Here is an 11,265-nt window from a genome sequence, read left to right on the forward strand (position 1 = left end):
CAAAGCACACAAAACATGAAAAGAACAGAACTTCTTTCTCTAGAAACAGCTATTTCTCATCAGCTTTAAATTAAAAGCATGTTCTGGGCAGCCTTTGGCCTTCAACAGCCTGCGTTCATATCAAGTTCTGGTTTACAAGCAGCTGCTGTGTGATTCTGGGTGTAACCGTTATCTGTAATTGAAATCACCATAAAACAAATCCCCCCTGCACTGGTGGAGTCGGTAATCAACATCAGGAATGCAGCATTCAGGACCCATAAAATATGCAAGATTAATTTGCTGAACTCCATTCAGGCTTCCAACAGCGCTGTCACCTGGGGCCAGAGAAGCAGCAAATTCATTCTGAACCTCCACTAGTTTCAAGATATAAAAAGTGGCCTCCTTCATGTCGCTGTCTTCTGTAGTGCATCTCTGCCCTTGCAGACACTTTCTGGAAAAATCAGTCTGCCAAGGTTGTTTGGCTGTGGAGATGCTGAAGGGCTCCTGCTGGTTCCTTTCTTCCCTCTTCATTTCTTCCCAACTCAGTAAACTTCTTGCAGACTTCTACAGCCCCAGACTGGGAAAAACAGAAGATCCTGACTTTGGTCAGTGCACTGGACTTTCCTGCTTAGATACCAAATCAAGGAAGAAGAAATGCCTAAAGTTAAAGCATTAGGATTTGATTTAGGTCATCAGCAGCCAGACCAGGAAGAAAGCTCAGGGAGTTGAAGTAACTTGCTCAGGCTCCCCCAGAAAGACTCCAGACTTGGTTGTTGGTTGGGTTCTAGTAATGGTTAAACACAGTGTTTAACAGGTGTCCACAGTACAGTCAGGCCCCTTTGCTCTTCGTACTTTTCATGCCCTTGCTACTCCAGCCAAATGAAGTGACTTGCAGTTTGCAATATGACTGGTTACACTTTGCTCCCACATTTCTGCACATACTGCTGCTTCTCTCTGACGCGTCATGATCTAATCTGGTCTAGTTCCAGCTCTGCTTCTTGCTACCACGTCTCCCTGAGCAAGTGGCTGTTCTTTGAGTCTTAGGTCCCATTTTAAAGGGAGAAACTTGGTTACCAAAATACCTTTTAATTCTTTTATACTTGGATTTTATACTTGGAAGAAAGGCTAAGTAGACACTTTTAGGTTTCAACTTCCTCTGTTCAGTCTGGTCTGCTACTTTCCTTCAGCAATTTTCTGTATTCTAAAAATATTGTTGATGCCACTCTCCCCTTTTGCTTACTCTGTTTTCTTTGGGCTTGCATGTAATACATCCTTTGTTCCTTAACTATTGCCTTCAAAAAGTTTTGAAAGTAGTCAGTATCGACATACATGTTAATCGCCATGCTTATCATGAAGTCTCCTGATATTTCTTCTTCCAAGTAAGGTGATACAGTAATAGTCTAATTATTACAGATTAGGAAACAGAGGCCCAGAGAGGTTTAGAAGATTGCCAAAGCCACACAGGTAGTAAGTGGCAGTACAGAGATTTGAATCTAAAGGTTGCCTTTTAATAAAACCTCTGTTCTTTGTGACTAGGTTGCGCTGTCATGAACACATGACAAATGTGTTCATCTGTTGATACTGTGAACTGGGCTCTTTTTTGTCCACCTTTGCAGCCTGCTCAGTTCTTAGCACACTGACAACACCAATATTTTGAGCTAAAAAACAAAACAAAAGAAAGAAACAAACAAACAAAAACATGAATCAGGCAAAGAGGCCAAAGCAAAAGATATTCTCACAGGCCCTTGAGGGGCTGATTGCCCGCCTTTCCCTGTCAAGGGCCTGTCAGAATATCCTTTGCTTTGGTCTCTTTGCCTGGTCCATGATGTATTACGCACAGACAGAAATGTGCCTTTTGTCATAATTTTAATTTCTACATATAAAATATATACTCATCTGTCCCTCCGATGTGGTGGCTGGGATCACAGTGAGGAGGACAGTGTGGGGATTTTTTTTCCCCCAAGCACACTCTTCCTTATCGTTTTTTTAAATTGAAATTTCTATTGAGGCACTTATAGATTCACATGCAGTTGTACCAAACAATACAGGGAGATCTTCCTGTGTGCCCTTTCTCGCTTTCCCTGGATAGTTACATCTTGTACTTTATTAATTCTTTTAGCTGACTAAATATTACATTGACACATTTTCATTATCAAAGATTCAAATAATATGGAAGCATGAAGGAGCAAACATGGAGGTCCTTCTTTAACCACCTGGCTCTTCTCCTGGGCTCTCTCTTCACTCCGGATGCCACTTTATTCTGCTCTGCCTCCTTCTTCCTTCATGCTCCTTCCCTGTCTTGTTACAATGGCCAACATGATCCTGGGGCAGAGTGGGATCTGGGGATTTCTGACTGACTCATGGCCTTCAGCACTCTGGGGAACCCAGCCTCTCTTCCATGACGAGTGTAGGTGGCATGGGCAACACTTGATCTCAGCTCTTCCTCTAATGATCTGATTGGCCTCTTTTCAATTCCTGTTGCCATCCTTTTCTTTGTGCCCAGTCAGAAATAATTTCTATTCTACAATTGATATAATAATACATTTTCTATACCCGGTGGTACTAATAACAAGTAGTACAAAGAGTTACTTAGTAGAAGACAGATATTTTATTTGTTTTATTTGACAGATATGGCCAGACACTGTTCTAAGCACTTTATAAAATATTAATTCATTTAATACTGTAACAACTCTATGAGGAAGGCATCATTAGTATTTTTACCTTACAGAGGAGGATATGAGGCACAGAGAAGTTAAGTATTTTGCCCAAGGTCACACAGCTAGTAAATGATGGAGATAGGATGCAAACCCATCAGTCTGGCTCTGGAGTCTGTGCTCTTAACCTCTTATCAGACTCCCTGAGAGTTGGAAAGTTCACCCCCTTCCCTTCCCTTTCCTTCCCTCCCCTCCTCTCTCCTCCTTTCCCCTCCCCTCTCTTCCCCCTTTTTAATATTGACACATTCCCCCAACATTGACACCTATCTTTCAGGCTATAAATGTGTTCTAATATTTAAACCTTCAAAAGGCATATACCCTAACTTATCCTTTGTCCCCGTGCCCTGTCTTAAGCTCCTACCCCATCTCTCTCTTTCCTATGCTATTTCCTACAAGCCTGGAAAGATTCTTCTATAACTGCTGTCTCATTTCCTCATCTAATTCACCCTTGGGCTCACTGCAGTCAGAGCTTGTATCTCAGTCACTCAATGGAAGCTACTCTGCCATGATCAAAACTGTCATTTCCTTTTATCTCTCCATATATTGATGTGATTAATTATATTAATGCATTTCCTAATATGGAACCATTCTGCCATTAACATCAGTTTTCATTATTTAAACTAAGTGCTGGACTCCATTTGCTAATATTTTATTTATTACTGGTTAGTATCAGATGGACAGACTCCTTTTTGAAACTCAGGGGAAACATAGGAAGTTCTTTCTAGTTCATTTAGTTTCCTTGTTAATTTATAGGGGTCAGTTTCCTTGTACAAATGGTTTTACTCTGTATGTAGTTAATGTCTCTCCCCATGGGATGTCTACCATTTACCATTTAAAAGGGAAACAGCTTTCTGCCTGTGGATGCCACTGAGGAAATATTGTTAAAGTCCCTCTTCCCACTGTCATTGTCTCCTAAAGAGGCTGACAGCTGCAGAAGCTTTCCATCAAAGAGTTGAGCTTTGAAACAACTGATGAACATATGAGGAGCCATTCTCAGCAATGGGGAATGCTCACGGACTGTGTGGTAATGAGGGATCCAAACACCAAGTGCTTTAGGGACTTTGGGTTAGTCATATATGCCACTGTGGAGGAGGAGTGGATACAGCCATGAATGCAAGGCCACAAAAGGTGGGTGGAAGAAACACAGAGCCAAAGAGAGCTGTCTCAAGGGAAGGTTCTCAAAGACCAGGTGCCCTCTTAACTGTAAAAAAGACACTTGCTGGTGGCTTTAAAGACGACACTGAAGAACATCACCTAAGAGATTATTTTGAACAGTATGAGAAAATTGAAGTGATTAAAATCATGATTGACAGAAGCAGAGGCAAAAAAAGGGGTTTTGCCTTTGTAACCTCTGATGACCATGACTCTGGATAAGATTGTCATTCAGAAATACCATCTTGTGTGAATGGCTGCAACTTTGAAGTAAGAAAAGCCCTGTCAAAGCAAGAAATGGTTAGTGCTTTGTCCAGCCAAAGAGGTCAAAGTGTATATGTAAACTTTGGTGGTGGTCGTGGAGGTGGTTTTGGCAGGAATGACAACTTTGATCATGGAGGGAACTTCAGTGGTTGTGGTGGCTTTGGTGGTAGCCATGGTGGTGGTGGATATGGTGGCAGTGGGGATGGCTGTAATAGATTTGGTAATGATGGAAGCAATTTTGGAGGTGGCGGAAGCTACAATGATTTTGGCAATTACAACGATCAGTCTTCAAATTTTAGAGCCATAAAGAGAGGAAACTTTGGAGGAAGAAGGTCTGGCCCCTATGGTGGTAGATGCCAATACTTTGCCAAACTACAAAACCAAGGTGACTATGCCAGTTCCAATAGCAGCAGTAGCTGTGGCAGTGTCTGAATATTTTCATTACTGCCAGGAAACAGCTTAGCAGGAGAGGAGAGTCAGAGAAGCGACAGGGAAGCTATAGGTTACAACAGATTTGTGAGCTCAGCCAAGCACCGTGGTGGCAGGGCCTAGTTGCTACAAATAAGACATGTTTTAGACAAATACTCATGTGTATGGGCAAAAATCTCAAGGACTGCATTTGTGACTAATCAGATAACCAGTGATTTTAGTTTCTGTTCTGCGAAAAGTATAAAGCATTCCAACAAAGGGTTTTAATGTAGATTTTTTGTTTTTGTACCCAAGCTATTGATTGCTAAATGTAATAGTCTGACATGACGCTGAATAAATGTGTCTTTTAAAAAAATGTTCTCTGTAAAGTTAGTCTACTCTGAAGCCATCCCGGTAAACTTCCCCAACAGCATGAAGTTAGATTCCTTCAGGATGATGCCAGATTCTATTTGGAATTTATTTACAATCTTCTGGGTAGAAAAGCCATTGTCTTCAGAAACCTTGGTGTAGTTGAACTGATGGTTACTGTTGTGACCTGAAGTTTGCCATTAAAAGGGAAATCATGGAATTATTGGTTATAAAGATGATTGTTGGCACATCCTAAGGAATAGATCTAAATTGATTAATGGTACCAAATAAAATTATAGATGGGAATGAAGTATGTGTATCATCTATTGTCACGTGTAATGATTTATCCTCTTGAACAAAGTAATAAAAAAGATAAATAAATGTGTTTTCTATTTATCACTGAAATAGTCACATAAGGCAATATTTCACATTGGGGCATGAAGTGTGAAAATTAGGAAAGCGAGAATCATCTGATTGGCTTTTACATGGAGTTTGTGGGGGTGAGATCTCTAGGGAATGCAGATTGGTAGGAAGAACATTCTCTCTTGAGATAAACCAAAGAGTAATAATAATGAGGTTAGTGTCCAAAAGTAAAAGACGGGTCAGTTAGAATATTTTAAGTACTTACACTATACTTTTTTTGGGCCAAGCATATTACATGTGTTACTTACCAGAATGTGAAGTCCATGAAGGCAAAACGATGTACATTGTGTTGATTACTATTTCATTTACAGCTCTATATGGAAGTGCTGCTATTATCCCCATTTTACAGATGAGAAAACCAAGGCTCAGGGAGTTGAAGTAACTTGCTTAGGCTCCCCCAGAAAGACTCTAGAATTGGTTGTAGGTTGGATCCTAGTAACGGTTAAACATAGTATTTAACAGGTGTCCACAATACAGTCAGGCCCCTTTCCTCCCCATATTTTTCATGCCCTTTCTACTCCAGCCAAATGAAGTGACCTGCAGTTTGCAACATGTCTGGTCACACTTCACAGCCATATTTTTGCACATGCTGCTGCTTCTCTCTGGCATGTCATAAACCCTGTTCACCTGGCTTACTTCTAGCTGCCCTTCGAGTTTTCTTTATGTATCACCTTTTCCTTCTTCCTTTCATCACACCTCTCCCTCCTCCCTGGGGCTGGGGGAGGTGCTCTTCTCCTCTGTCCTCCATCATCATTTCTCTCATGGCTTCCTGCCCATTGGAGTTTCTCCAGGTTCTTTCCTGCAGGGTACTTTTTTGTTCCCCGTTTGGACTAAAGGCTACCTGGACCTCTCAGAATGGGTTTGTTGGATGAATGAAGGCTGAGAGTCTCTTGCTGGTTCCTCTACAACCTGAGCCTGACCTGGTGACTGGCAGTGGTTGCTGAATTCTACCCTTAACAGTGGTGCAAGGTTGGGCTTCTGGGCCCATAAACCCACATCCCCTGACCCTCTGACCATCTCTGACCCTCTGGTGAACCACCTGTTATTTCAAAACGTATCATACATTCCTTCCAAATAAAACTTCATTTAGCTCACTTATTTGAAGAGTAATAAACCATTTAATTCATTTATAACTCATTGAACAGGAGGTTGAACATAATTATAACAAAAATCAGGCTGAGATCAAAACCACCCAAATTTGAGGGAATATAGCCCCAAGAATTGGTATGAGTATATGAAAATCCCTTTGAGTTTTCTGACTGGTTCTCAAAGAGAAATTATATACCATTTTTTTCTTCTACTGTGGTAAATACTATGGCATTCAACTTAGAATAATCTAGTTCATTTTTATTTCCAGAGGATACATAACTGATCAGAAGATCTTCTTTACATTTAGAAACACATATTTCTTTCTGTTGGGAAATAAATGGAAAAAATCCAGAAAAATACATCCTGCTATTAGCCTCAGAGATATACAATTTCTAAGAAGATTCTTGCCCAGGTTATAGCAAGAATAGAAAAAGAAAAAGCCTTATTCGTATTTAAAAATTGAATGAAGATTGTGGTTCTCTCTTCCGTATGCAAATCTCTGTAGCATTTTGCTATTAATCTGCTATAAACTCCCAACTCTCCCTGAGACCAACCAGCAGGTCAGGACAACACAGAGGCTGCAGTTGTCAGTGCAGCAGATCAGTTTTTGAAAGCAAGTGTGTGTATTCACATGAGAGAGAGACTAACACTTAACACTTGCTCACTAACCTACCTCTCTGTGCAGGCCTGGACCAGGTCTACCAGAGTACCAGTCAGATTCTCACCACTAAGCACTGACCTGGCACCTTGTCAGAATTCAACAATATACATAGAATGAATGAGTGAGTGAGTGAATAAGTGACTGACTGCATTCACCCTTTCAAGACATCATGCTGTGACTGGCCCATGTATATATATTTTATACACACAATGCCTCCAGAATCCTCCCCATTCTTTGAGCCCAGCTAGAGTGACACCTCCTCTGTGTCTTAGACTCCTATGATCTCTAGCATCTCTTCCTGTTTCTCCTCTATTCTATGCCCCATGGTTCCCACAGTGAGCTTTCTGAGATCAAAATCTGGCCACGGTCTTCTCAGGTTAATGCCTTCCAATCACCTCCAGAGGAAACATCGGAATTCCCTGATGTATGGGGCCTGACGTCACACACCCTCATCCACATTTTCCTTCCATGGTGCTGCATCCTTCATCCATTCTGAACTTATTCCCGAACCTAGCTCTGCTCATCTCTGCTCCTTTGCCTCTGCCTATCTTTTCTTCATTACCACCACTTAGGATTCCTTCCTCTAGCATATCTGATTTTCCCTCCACAGCTCTGGTTGGCACCTTCCCGTGGAAGTCCTCCTATTGGCAGAGTTGGTCGCCCCTCTTGTGTTCCCCTAACACTTACATAAGTCCTATCAGAGTATATTTTTCATTGTATTTAATTATTTGCACCCTTCGCTACCAAGTGTGTCCATGAGGGCAGACCCCGGATTTGATTGCCTGACACAGGATTCTCCTTTCCTGCCAGAGGACATGGAACATAAAGAGAGATAAAGACTGCTGTCTCCATGCATTTCCCTTCACCTGCTGGTGTGCCACTGACATCCCTCTCCTAACACCATGTGAAACTTCTAAACATTTATGTGTTAGTGTTGTAGGTATAACTGACATACAATAAAGTGTAGTATTGTAAGTGTACAAGTTTTGAAAAATGCACACACCAATGTAACCATCACTCTGATTAAGACATAGGACATTATAATAATTCCGGAAAGTTTCCTCAGATCCTTTCCAGCCAACAGGTTGTTCCCCTTTTCAGACAAACATACATCTGTTATTTAGCATAAGGAGTTAGTTTTGCCAGTTCTGGAACTTGGTAGAAACGAAATGACACAGTATATACTTTTTGTGTCTATCTTCTTATGTTCAGAATATTTGTGAGGTCATCTATGCTGTGTATGTCAATAGTTTTTTATTTTTATTTTTTTGCTGAGTAGTATTCCATTGCATAAATATAGGTTGAGTATCCCTTAGCTGAAATGCTTGGTTCCATAAGTGTTTCAGATTTCAGATTCTGGAATATTTGCAAACACATGTGATATCTTGGAGATGGGACCCATGTCTACACATGGAATTCATTTATGTTTCATATGCATCTTACACACATAGCCTGAAGGTAATTTTGTAAAATATTTTAAATAATTTTGTGCATGAAACAAAGTTCACGTATGTTGAATCATCAGAAAGCAAAGGTATCACTATCTCAGCCACTTATGTGGACAGTTGGTGGTGTTTGGCATCATTATCATTTATTAATTTATATGCTACCTGGCTCTGAATTTATATGCTATCAATAAGCAGTTATTTTTTTACACTTATTCCCACATAAGTATTTAACAGTAGAAATATAATATACCATTCATAGAGCGAAAAACAATGTGTTCAGTACAACTAAGCAGCACAGACATGAGGTCAGATGTGTCATTTTCCACTTGTGGTGTCATACTGGTGCTCAAAGGGTTTCAGATGTTGGAACATTTTGGATTTCAGATTTTCAGCCTGTATTTTGCAGTTTGTTTATTCATCCACCTGTTGATAGACATTTGGGTGACTTCTTGTTTGGAACTATTACAAATGAAGCTGCTATAATATTGCGAAAGTCTTTTGGCAAACATATTTTTGTGTTTCTTAGACAAAATACCTTGGAGAAGAATGGCTGGGTCATAGGGTAAACGTATGTTTAACTTTCTAAGAAGCAATTTAATTGTTCCCTTAAGTGATGGTTTTATTTTACATGTCCACCAGAAATATATGAGAGGTCCATTTGCTCCATAATTTTGCCGACACTTGCAACTATCAGTCTTCTTCTTTTTTATAGAGGCAGGGTCTTATTCTGTTACCCAGGCTGAAGTGCAGTGGTGCATTCATAACTCGCTGCAGTCTTGAACTCCTGGCCTCAAGTGATCCTCCCACCTTGGCCTCTGAAAGCACTGAAGTTACAGGAGTGAGCCACTCCATCAGGCCTTGGTCTTAATTGTAGTCACGCAAGTGGATGTGTCATGGTATCTCTTTGTGATTGTAGTTTGCTTTTGCCCATGTCGTTGAAAATCTTTTTATGTATTTATTGTCCATTTGTATATCTTCTTTTTTGATGTGTATTCTTCAAACCATTTACCCATATTGGATTGTTTGTCTTCTTATTGTTTTGTGTCCTGTATACAATATTTTTGACTATGTCAAAGTCATGAATACTTTTTCTCTTGTTTTCTTCCAGAAGTTTTACAGATTTGGCTTGTATGTTTAGGTATACAATTCATTTTAAATTAGTTTTTGTGTATGGCATAAGGTAAGAATTGAAATTCATTTTTTCCATATGAATATATAAATACTCCAGCACCGTTTTACAAAAAGACTATCACTTACCTATTGAATTACCTTGGCATTTGTGTTAAAAAGTAATTTATCATATATGTAGGTCTATTTCTGAACTTTGTACTCAGCTCCACTGATCTATGTGTCTGTATTTACACCAATGCCGCATTCTCATAATTAATAAGTCTTAAAATCTGATTATAAAAGTCCTCTAATTTTTTTCTTCCTTTTCAAAATAGTTATAGAATCCTGTGTTCTTTAAATTTGCACATAAACTTTAGACAAAAGAGATAGACCATTTCTATTTTTAAAAATCCTGCTAAGATTTTGATTGGGATTATATTGATTGTACAGGCCAAATTCTGTCAGAAATGAGTTTTAGTTTTTAGCGTATAGGTCTTACACATCTTTTGTTATTTCTAAGAATCTTACAGTTTTGATGTGATTATAAATTGTACTACATTTTAAAAATAAACATTTTGGCCGGGCGCGGTGGCTCAAGCCTGTAATCCCAGCACTTTGGGAGGCCGAGACGGGTGGATCACGAGATCAGGAGATCGAGACCATCCTGGCTAACACCGTGAAACCCCGTCTCTACTAAAAATACAAAAAACTAACCGGGCGAGGTGGCGGGCGCCTGTAGTCCCAGCTACTCCGGAGGCTGAGGCAGGATAATGGCCTAAACCCGGGAGGCGGAGCTTGCAGTGAGCTGAGATCCGGCCACTGCACTCCAGCCCGGGCTACAGAGCAAGACTTCGTCTCAAAAAAAAAATAAATAAAAATAAAAAAATAAACATTTTATTTTAGAACAGTTTTAGATTTACAGAAATACGACAAAAATAGTACAAAGAGTTTCCACGTACCTTACACCCAATTTCCTCTATTAACATCTTACATTAGTGTGATACTTTTGTTACAACTGATAAATGAATTTTGATACATTATTATTAACTAAAGTCCACACATTATTCAGATTTCGTTTGTTTTATCTAATGTCCTTTGTCCAAGATCCAATACAGGAAGCCATATTACATTTAGTACATTTAGTAGTCGTGTCTCCTTAACTCCTCATGTCTGTCACAGTTTCTCAGACTTACCTCATTTTTAGCACCTTTGACAGTGTTCATGAGTATTGGTCAAATAGTTTGTAGAATGTCCTTCAATTGGGATTTGTCTGCTGTTTTACTAAAGATTAGACTGGGATTATGTGTTCTTGGAAGGAAGATCACAGAGGTAAACTGCCATATTAATCACATCTTTTCAAGGGTATATACCAGCGACATGATTTATCACTGTTGGTGTTCATCCTGATCACCTGGCTGAGGCAGAGTGTGTCGGGTTTCTTTACTATAAAATTATTATTTTTTTCCTATTTCCAAGCTGTACTTTCTGAAATTAAGTCACTATGTGCAGCCCACACTTAAGAGGTGGGAATGTATGCTACCCCTCCTTGAAAGTGAAGTATTTGTATGCGTTATGTGGAATTCGATTGCACAGAAGATTTGTCTCTTGTCCCATTGATTTATTTGCTTATGTTTTTATTTTATTCCAG

General features: G+C 39.7%; 1 pseudogene; it reads left to right on the forward strand.

Moving 5' to 3' along the window:
- Nucleotides 1-385: 385 nt before the first annotated feature.
- Nucleotides 386-4,541, forward strand: LOC715904 (heterogeneous nuclear ribonucleoprotein A1-like; annotated as a pseudogene).
- Nucleotides 4,542-11,265: the final 6,724 nt, after the last annotated feature.

Source organism: Macaca mulatta, chromosome 6, assembly GCF_049350105.2.
Source record: "Macaca mulatta isolate MMU2019108-1 chromosome 6, T2T-MMU8v2.0, whole genome shotgun sequence".
Classification (NCBI taxonomy): Eukaryota; Metazoa; Chordata; class Mammalia; order Primates; family Cercopithecidae; genus Macaca; species Macaca mulatta.